This window comes from Pezoporus flaviventris, unplaced genomic scaffold, assembly GCF_033815535.1.
Source record: "Pezoporus flaviventris isolate CSIRO_AGI_PZ_B2104156 unplaced genomic scaffold, CSIRO_AGI_Pfla_v1 ptg000050l, whole genome shotgun sequence".
Lineage (NCBI taxonomy): Eukaryota > Metazoa > Chordata > Aves > Psittaciformes > Psittacidae > Pezoporus > Pezoporus flaviventris.
Window position 1 is genome coordinate 4,762,857 of NW_026892598.1, and position 9,360 is coordinate 4,772,216.

A 9,360-nucleotide genomic window follows, 5' to 3' on the forward strand; every position below is an offset into this window, starting at 1 on the left:
AGGGTTTCCCACGACGCCGAACTGGAACTCGCTTCCAACCCTCGTCGTCTTTTTGGTCCCCTACCTCTGCGCAACAGCTACAGGGCAGGGGCTGCCTCGGGCCATCCCCCTCTGTCTGAGAGGGCAGGGGGTCCTTCCCCTTTTGGGGGGTATCTCCCTGGAACCGTTCCGACTGGCACGCCAGGGAGTTACTCCACCAGTCGATCTCCCTTTCACACTCCCTCATGGTCCTCAGCGTCTCAACCTCCTCCTTAAGTCTTGCTACCAGGCTAAGCAGATCTTATACCTGCTCACACCTCACGCAGGTGGAATGCTGTCCTCCCTCCCCCGGCAGCAGCAGGCTCTGACACTCCCTGCATCCAGAGACCTGAACAGCCACGGTCTGGGACGGGGTCTCTGTCTGAGTTGCTGCAGCCTTCTTACTGCAAGCTCTCTTTCTGGAGGCGACCATATTGGTCCACAGTCGGACACCAGCAACAGGGTCAGCAACACGACCTGCTTGCTCCTCCCTGCGCCTGGTGGGCAGTGACACTCTCAGAGGCTCTTTCAAGGCAAGGGGAACGCCCCCCGCCACGTCAGCCGCTCTCTCGCAAGGGCTGCTAGGGTTGGGGATGGGGAGATGTCGGGAGTCGCAATGCCTTTGTGCTATCCCCTCTGTTTTTCCTCATCTCCGTTGACCCTCGCGGTCGCTGAAGCGTGCCGGCTGCGGCTCTAGCTAGGCTAGCTCCGATCAGCTGACTGAATGACTGATATCTCAGAATAATAAAAACCTGTACCATTTGCAGTTCCATCAGTTGCAAATACAACTGATAGAAAGAGGGGAATGAGCACAGCAATCCTCTGTGTGAGTGACAAAAGCGTAAGTTGCTGGAGGTACTCATCCCCCCAGACAAATTGCTGTCATCTGTTTTGCACACACTGATAGTAAGGGGTCTGTGAATTGGGTGGAAAAACATGGTTATAATCCTCCTAAAGTGTAAGGCACTTTAAGTGTAAGTTTTTCTGTCAGTCTCCCAGAGGTTCCCAACAATATGTATCATCCTACCGCACAAATCACCAGTTTCCCTTGCTTGGGATCCCTACTGCTCTGTCCCTGTTAGGAAATCTTGCCTATATGAATAGTGGAATCTGAGTTCTATAGCACCTACCTCTGTCCTCATCAATGGAGCTGCAGTTAGTAACGGGTGGGCACCTGGAATTTGGGGACTGCAGCATATGCTTCAAATTATGAAAGCAGTGCACTTGCAGCTGCAGAGAATGTCATTCTGGTTGCAAAAATTGAGAGCCTCTATAAGCCTGTTGATGTCTCACTCCATAGTTCTAGAATTAGCTCAGTCAAGCTTTGCATGATTTTCATTCACACCTTTCTCTCACTCTTGCATACATACATACTCTAGATTAAGAATCTGAGAAGTCAGGTCTTTTGCTGGCCCCTGGTGTCTGTTTGAATGTGAAATTTACTGTTTTGCAGACCATTGACACTTATTTTGCTTGATCTTCCTCTGACTCATTTCCATCAAAGTCAAAGCCATGACCCGAGAAATCACCTGAGTTCAGTGAAACAGATACTACAGGAGTATTCAGTCTTTGCTTTGAGAAAATGTGGCTGGACTGACTTGATTATTTCCCCTGCTGTTAAACAGCAGCTGAGTCTAAAGGCATGTCTCCAGAGAAGCACCTTGGAAAAGGCAAAATGGTTTTACTTCCAGCAAGAGCATCAGTCTGTACTTCCACTCCATGTACATGTTCTCACCAGACCTTTTTTCTTTAGTTTCTCCATTAGGATTAGTATACGGTACAGAGCACTGAGCTCTGTACTTCTACTTTGGAGAGGAGATGCTGCCACAGCTGTGGGATTTGTCTTCACAGTTCCAGAAAGAGAACACTTGACTTCACTTTACTTTTTGAAATATTTTTGATGTTAGACTACAAGCTTGACCAATTAGGAACTTATTGTAGTAAGGGTCACATAGAGATACAATAAATACCAGGTCCTGTTCAAAGAACACTTAAAATTTCATCCCAGTCATCTTTTCTGCTCAGCCAAAAGTGGCATTACATCCTTGCATCAAAAAGTCAATATTGTACCTTTGTGTGCAAACAACAGTTTCACAAGTATTTTGCTTTCAGCTGATTTTCAAAAAGGAGGTGTATGACAAACAGGATGCAATCGGCCAGTTCATAAGATGGGCAAGACTGTCTCACCGGAAGGGTTGCAGTGAGGTGAATTTCTTGTTGTTGCTAAAGCCTTGTCCAAATATATTTATGTATGATTAGTTTTGGGCTTTGGCAGGAAGCTTTAATGCAAAAAAAGCATGCCCTTCCGTCCTCTTGTGTGTTTGAAAGCTCTTTCGGTGTGACTCATCAGAATCCTGTGGTTTGTGTATCCTGAGAGGAGAAGGGCTCTCTGTGATTGTCAGACACCATGAAAAAGTAGCAGTTTGAAAATAAGATAAGGAAGTTCATTATTTCATAGGAAATGATTGCTGATGGCTTTTTATTTCTTCTCCCATAGGTTTGCTGTTTTACGTGAAGGTCTTGTGAGTGTACATGGTTCTCTGTAGTTTTGCTTGTCAGGCATGTATTCTTCTTTGGAAGTGACAGTGCCTGCTGGGAGGGGGCTTTCCTTACGAGCTGATTTAGAAAATCAGACTCCTTGAAACAAGGGAGTCATCCTGAATGTTTGGTTGTCTATGTGCTGATGTGCAGAGTTGTGCCGCTGAGGGAGACTGTTCTGTAGCTGCAAGGTGCATCTTACCTCACAAGACATGATGGGAAGATGTGCATTGTTAAAGACTTTCTACTAACGTCCCAGTGACACGTAAGTGGACTAAAGATATACGTTTCCCCAAAATGACAGCGATTTCCCCTGATGCTTTCTCAAGATGATTCTCAGCAATTGCTTTTGATCTTTTTGTCTTTATACCCTGCTGTTATCAGGGGGCATTAATGGTCCTGCCATTGTGTCAGAGTGTTGTGACAGAAAACAGTAACAAAACAGGCAAATGGAATGCAGAATTAAACCTATTTTTTAAAAATCTCCTGTTATGTCCAGACTGAAGCTCTCACTATGTGGGATCTTCAACATTTTACAAAACTATTTCACAAAAGAGCATTAGGAGAATGCTCTCACTGACATGTTTGGGTGTATTTGCATAAGGGGCTGCTCATTGAGGGAATAGAAATGCCATTTGAAAAAACTCTCTTCTTCCTGGCAGTGAAAAAAAACCCCGACAGAAAATATCTCCATGGAGTTAATTATTGCTGACTAGTTGAGCAAGCCCGCAAAACTGGACAACATGTTGGAGAATCATGGTATGTGAGTTCATTTAGAAAAATTAAACAGTCCTCCAACCTTCTCAATTCTCTTGCATCCCACAGAAGCAGACCTTCTAAAAATTTAGAAATTCCAGATTCTAGGAAGTGCATGGAACACCAGGACTTATGTAACAGTTGAAGGATGAGTTACAGTCTGAAGCTGATGTTTTTATGATACTTTTCCTGTGTTTAAAAGGAGTCTTTATAGGTAGCAAGCAAGTTGCTGTTTCGCTAGAGAATGTGTGCATGTACCCTCTTCTCCCCTACCCAAGCACATAGGCACATTGGTATTGATAAAAACTTCGTGAAGGAGCTGACAAATGAAACAGTGTTGCATGGTATGGACCACACCACCACCCTATTGTGTCTTGTAAGAAACACCTATAGAGGAATTCAGAGCAACATAACTAAGTCCATGACATTTAAGTTTGCGTCAAAACTACAGTGTGCTGTGTTATTTAAGTAGTAGTCTCTTAACATATGAATAAGACCAATAGTCTACCCAGTGTAGTAAAGTTTGTTGTAGTTTGAAATAATAACTGTGGGGTTTTGTGTACTGCGTAAGAAGATGCTTATTCTCCACATTACCTTTATCTTGACAGCCACTTTATCAATAACAGTAAGAATGCACATCACTTCTAGAAAGTACGATTAGAGATTCTACTGATCTTAGAAAGAAGAAAGGATTACAAAAGACTGTGAAGTCTTTTCATGGCCATAGAACGTAAATGAGGTCAGTCTCAAATAAAGCAGAATATAATTTATGTGTACATCTGGGTGATATCCAAGCTCTTTGGTTACACAGAATTACAGTGAAGAAGAGACTTGCAGCCAAAATACTAGTAATAACATAGTTAAGTACACTTTGTGAAATTCTTCCCTGCTGAGGTAAAAATGGCAGATTACCCTTTGATTTTCATTTGGACAGTGTTTAATGCTGAATCCAGCAATTTAGGGAAGAGAAACTTAAAAGATAGTTAATTTGGCAAAAGACAAAAAATTGTATGACGCGTTACCCACGAGGACGAAGTTGAACTCTGTTTAACCCAGGATCTTGTATAATTGGGATCCCATTACAGAGGACTGTACAGATTTCTACTTCCCGTAAACCTCCTTAGGCTTGCACAGAAAAGTGTTCGCGTGCTGTGTTAGGGTCTTCTTCAGTAACATTTGCAGTGGTTTAGTTGTTCATTGTTCTTCTAAAAATACAAGTCTCCTTTAGCAATCTTATAAACAATTTGGAAATACTGTGCCATTGCTAATCACGTGTGCATTGGCCACATGCTAATCACATGCATTGGTCAGGAATTTGACATGAGATGGCTTACAATTTGGAGAAAATTGAACTTACAAGCAATATGACAGCCCTAGAAAAAGGCCTTTGTTATGGGTGTAAAGGACTTGTCATATTTTATTGCCATGTAATTCATTCTGAATCACAAAACACAGAGTTCCTTCCTGTTTTGCACAAAGTATTTTCCTACATTCTCTTTCTAGTATTGAGTGAAGTCAGGAGAAAAGCATAACTGATGTTTTCTTCACTACACGGAGCTTGTTTCATTGCAGAAAATGAAATAACAGAATGTCTCAGAAGAATTAAAAAAACCTGTTTGTGGCCTGGTCAAAGTGAACAGACATTTGGTTCAGATTCAGGAAGTACCAGATCAGGTCATGATGCTTTATCAAAACTGGTCTCCTGCTGACAGTCTCAAAGATTAGTGAGAACTACTCCTCATCCGGTCCCTCCCAGACAGCTGACGTATGTTGGTGGGTTTTTTTTTGTACCCACTTCTACCAGACTGATATTTTTATGACTTCTCATTTCACTTGGAAATATCTGTGGAGGATGTACTTCTGTAAACTTTTTCCTAGTGACAAAGCCCACAAGACAAGTTACAGACATCAAGCTTCTTGCTGAAACTGGGAAAATGAGATTTGACTTCAAACTCTCTCCTTTGTTATAAGCAAGATGACATAAGGTACAAAAGGTGCCTGTAGTGAAGGGCATGATCGTGCAGGCCTTCTCTTGGTTGAAAAGATTATGCAACCCAGCATATTGAGGTTTATTGTTAGCACTGGTACCAATTGCCAGCAGATGCAGAGCTTCTGGAGAAGTCTTTAAAGGTGTTTAGAAGGACAGTACATTTTTGGATAGTTGTGTTATGCTCACTTTTATGTATTCCGTTTTGTGAATGGATGTCTCCTGTAACTTACTGAGTCCCATTTCTTTTGGAGTATTTCCATCACAATGAGATTCCTGTTACCGGTAAAGGTGCTTTCCACAACACAGATTGGAAGTGTTTCTTAAAAGCCAAATTTCATATGTTTTTAAAATTTAACAGTACGTAGGAATAAGTAAATCCCACTAATTTTGAAAGACTCTCACCCAGTGCAAAAATATGTGGGTTGTTGTTGTTTTTTTTTGTTGTTGTTATTGTTTTGTTTGTTTGTTTGTTTTTTTGTTTTTTTTGTTTTTTTTGATGGGGTTTGTTTTTCTTTTTCTGGTTGTTCAGATAATAAATTATCTGTGCTGGTAGCTCAGACTTCTGATGGAATGCAGCTACGGCTACCTTAGCTTCAGCCTTTGCAAAGGACCAGCCTTTCTCTGTAGAAAGCCATCTCCAACCTGTTAATTTATGTGCTGGGCAGGGCTTACTGTTCAATGATGCATGCAACATGCAGTGTGCAGGAAGATGATCAGAGCCAGCACCATGTTCACTCTATAAGATCATGGAAAGGCAGCAAACTGCAAACTGAATGTGAAATGAGAAACCGAGGCAACACGGTACGAATTAAAATGAACAGTTAAGTTGCTACTTTTACACTGGGTGTCTAAGTGAAAATCATTTTGCTTTATGACTAAGAATGTTCCTTTCAGGTGTTTGAGAGAGGAATTTGAAATTCAGCAGTTGAAAGATGAATCAGAGTCTGCTGCGGTTAGTTTGTAAATTCCCACTGCATAGTGTAAGGTAACAATACACCAAACCTGGATTCCTCCACATTGAGGAGGCCCAGCAACAACACCAAGGCAAGCTTATTTCTTCACATGCCTTGAAATTATGGATCAATTTCCTTGTAAAGAAAGAGATAAAAGGTTATGGGAGAGTAAATGAATCACAGAGAAACAAATATTAATCTGGTGACTATGAAAGTGGATTATTGTGGCTGCTTGCTAAATGGCAGTAGATTTTTGTGGAAAATAGTTCTTGTGAATAAAAACATGAAAGGTATTTAAGAGAAGGATTTGAAGTGTATAAAGATGATACTAATTAGATCAGCCACTTGGCTTAAAAATGCAGGGCATGTGTCCTTTAAATGTATGAACTTCTAACATTCACAATGGAAGTATTTCTGTTAATGCTGTGTTAGTTGGTGCAACAGATGACTAAATAAATTTTAGCAGGCTTAAAATCTAACCACTAATTCAGGTGTTAGTGACCACAATCCCTGGAAGCTTGGAAAATACAGATGACTTTCATGTAGATAAGTACAGCACAGAGACACTCAAGTGAAAAGAATGTAAAAGAAATACTTCATTAAAGAAAATTTCAGGAGGGTAGTACAAAAAAGAGGGTTTCCAAATACCGGAAAACTACCCTCAGTGTGTTAGATTAATAACTATTGATTGTCTTCTTTTATGTCAATCTAAACCTGTGTAACTTTATCTTTTTTGTTGTGTCATGAAGCACTAAGTTTTGAAGTATAACAAGAGAGCCTTGCTTCAATAAACATTAAACCTTTAATGTTTTTGAGCCTCTTTGTCCTCAAATTTTACTGTTGATTCTGCCTCAGTCTCGTCATTTTTGGTTATCTCAAGCCTTCCCCAAGAAAAGATGGAGGACTTGACAGTTGGAGGTTGGTGCTAGGTCCAGAAGAATTATTTTGCTAGCTAAAATGAGAACCAGATGTCACTTACATACTGTGTCCTGTCCTCTAGCACTGAGGATGCAAGATGCTTGTATATTTTTACCTGAAAGTTATTAGAAACCAGGGGTTGCATCTCTGAGCAGCCCAAGTGTAAAGGGAGAAGTTTTCCACATTTTTCACACCTCACTCCAGTCCAGAAATGAGACATGTCTACTTTGCTGGGGGATCCTGATTCAGAAGCTGTTCTCAAACCACACTTGAACATGTGCAATTGCGCGAAAGGGCATGTACGAGGACAGAGAGGGAAAGGGACACGATGAGTTGTAGCCTTCAGACAGAATAAGAAGGCATATCCTTCTTCTATAAATTACTCTACATTTTATTCCTAATCTGTTTACTGTAGGATGAGAAAATGGTCATTGCGTCAGGGCTGAGACCCAGTTATAACTAGCCAGGAATGTACTCTTTGTTTTCCACTAGAGCTGCTTTGTGGAATCATTTTTGCTAAAATGGTGGAGGCACCAGAAAAACAAGGTACTGCAATACTCCACTGCTCATGACTGAAACGTTGCGTCATCTGCCTTTGACCTGTGTTTGGTGTGGGTTTTGCTGGGCAAAACACACAAAATTCTTTCTTGCCCATTACATGTGTTTTGCTATTGGCAGTATTTACTGTCCCAAGTCCTCAAATAGCTATATAACAGTCTTTTGTACAATGCCATACTTTGCTTTCTCATCCGTTCTTGTTTTCATGCCAGCTTGTCTGAAACATATAGGGGTTTTTATTGCTCTTATCAGATATGCCTGGCAGGAGTATGAGGCAACAACATCCCTTCCTCTTACATAGCAATATTTTAACCTGCTCAGTGAGGGAAAAGACAATGTTTGCTTGAAATGCAGATGCATGTGGCGTGGCTGAGTCTGTGTGACAGCTCTGTAGGATTTCAGTGGGAGCTTGAAGTGCATTCAGAACTCATGGCACTGGAAGTCAGGGAGATGCAGCAAAATCATTTATCACCTCTTCAGGGCATGGATTCCTGAACTTGGGTGTGAAAAACAAATAAAAAGTAAAATTCAGTGACTAGATAGGTTATTCCAGGCTAGGGCTGGGTGACTGATTCACCTTTGTAATCCTGACTGAATGGGAGGAACTGCTGATTAAACAAGGTCTAGAAACTTAAGTCTGACTGAAACAGAAATACTTCCTGCGAACCAAACCAAAAACTGCCCTCAGATTGATTTCGTTCTCCCTCAAGCCAAACAGTTTACATATCACTCACTAACACCTCTTGTTATTGCTACATTAATTAACCCAATTCCTTTTTCTTTTTAACTTCTTAAATCAGATTCCATTAAGAAAAAAAAAAAAAGCATTTTCAAAACTGAAATTGTTCTGTTTTGACAAAGGGGAACAAATGTGGGTCTTTTCCAAGCTGGGGAATACAAGCTGAAAAGGAATTTGTTGTGGTTTTAAAAATCCTCCTTTGCTTTTTTTTTAAAGGTACATTTTGCTAAATCTGACCATGACTTGTAAAAAGCTTTTCTCCGTGTGTTACTTCTTTCTCCAGTTTATTTGAATGTTTTGCCTAGCTCTGTTCCAGCCACTTGCTTGCCACATGCAGAGTTGAAATCCACTTAAGTATTATCTGTGGTTCCTTGTTGCTTGTATGTCATGAAGAACAAGAAACGAGAAATCATCTTAGTTATTATTAATTTCCTGCAAAAGCTTAGTCTAAAGATACCCACTGAACCACTCCTACTTGTATGTACTGTCCTGAGCTGGATTGTTACTGCTCCTGCTGCACAGTACTTAAGAAGATGCTCAGGCAGTCTGTTGATCACTAGGGAAACCCCTAGAATTCCTTTCCTATTATTCATGGGAATTTCCCAGTCTGCTGCAGAAAAACAAGGATCAAAGTGTTTTACATGCTATTGGATGTCTCCTGCTCCTTCATCATACTTGAAAGTTTAAGGGAGTGACCATAAATAGAATTATTGAAACAACAGAAGTGGGAGGAACACAAGCGTATTTTACAAACTGTTTTATTAGAATAACATTCATTAGACAGCTTAAGGCTTTAGTTTTTACCATGCAACAGGGAGTACCTGAAAACAAACAAACAAAAAAGTGAATCTATAGTTTTATAACTGTACTTCTTCTAGCAAGATAATTGG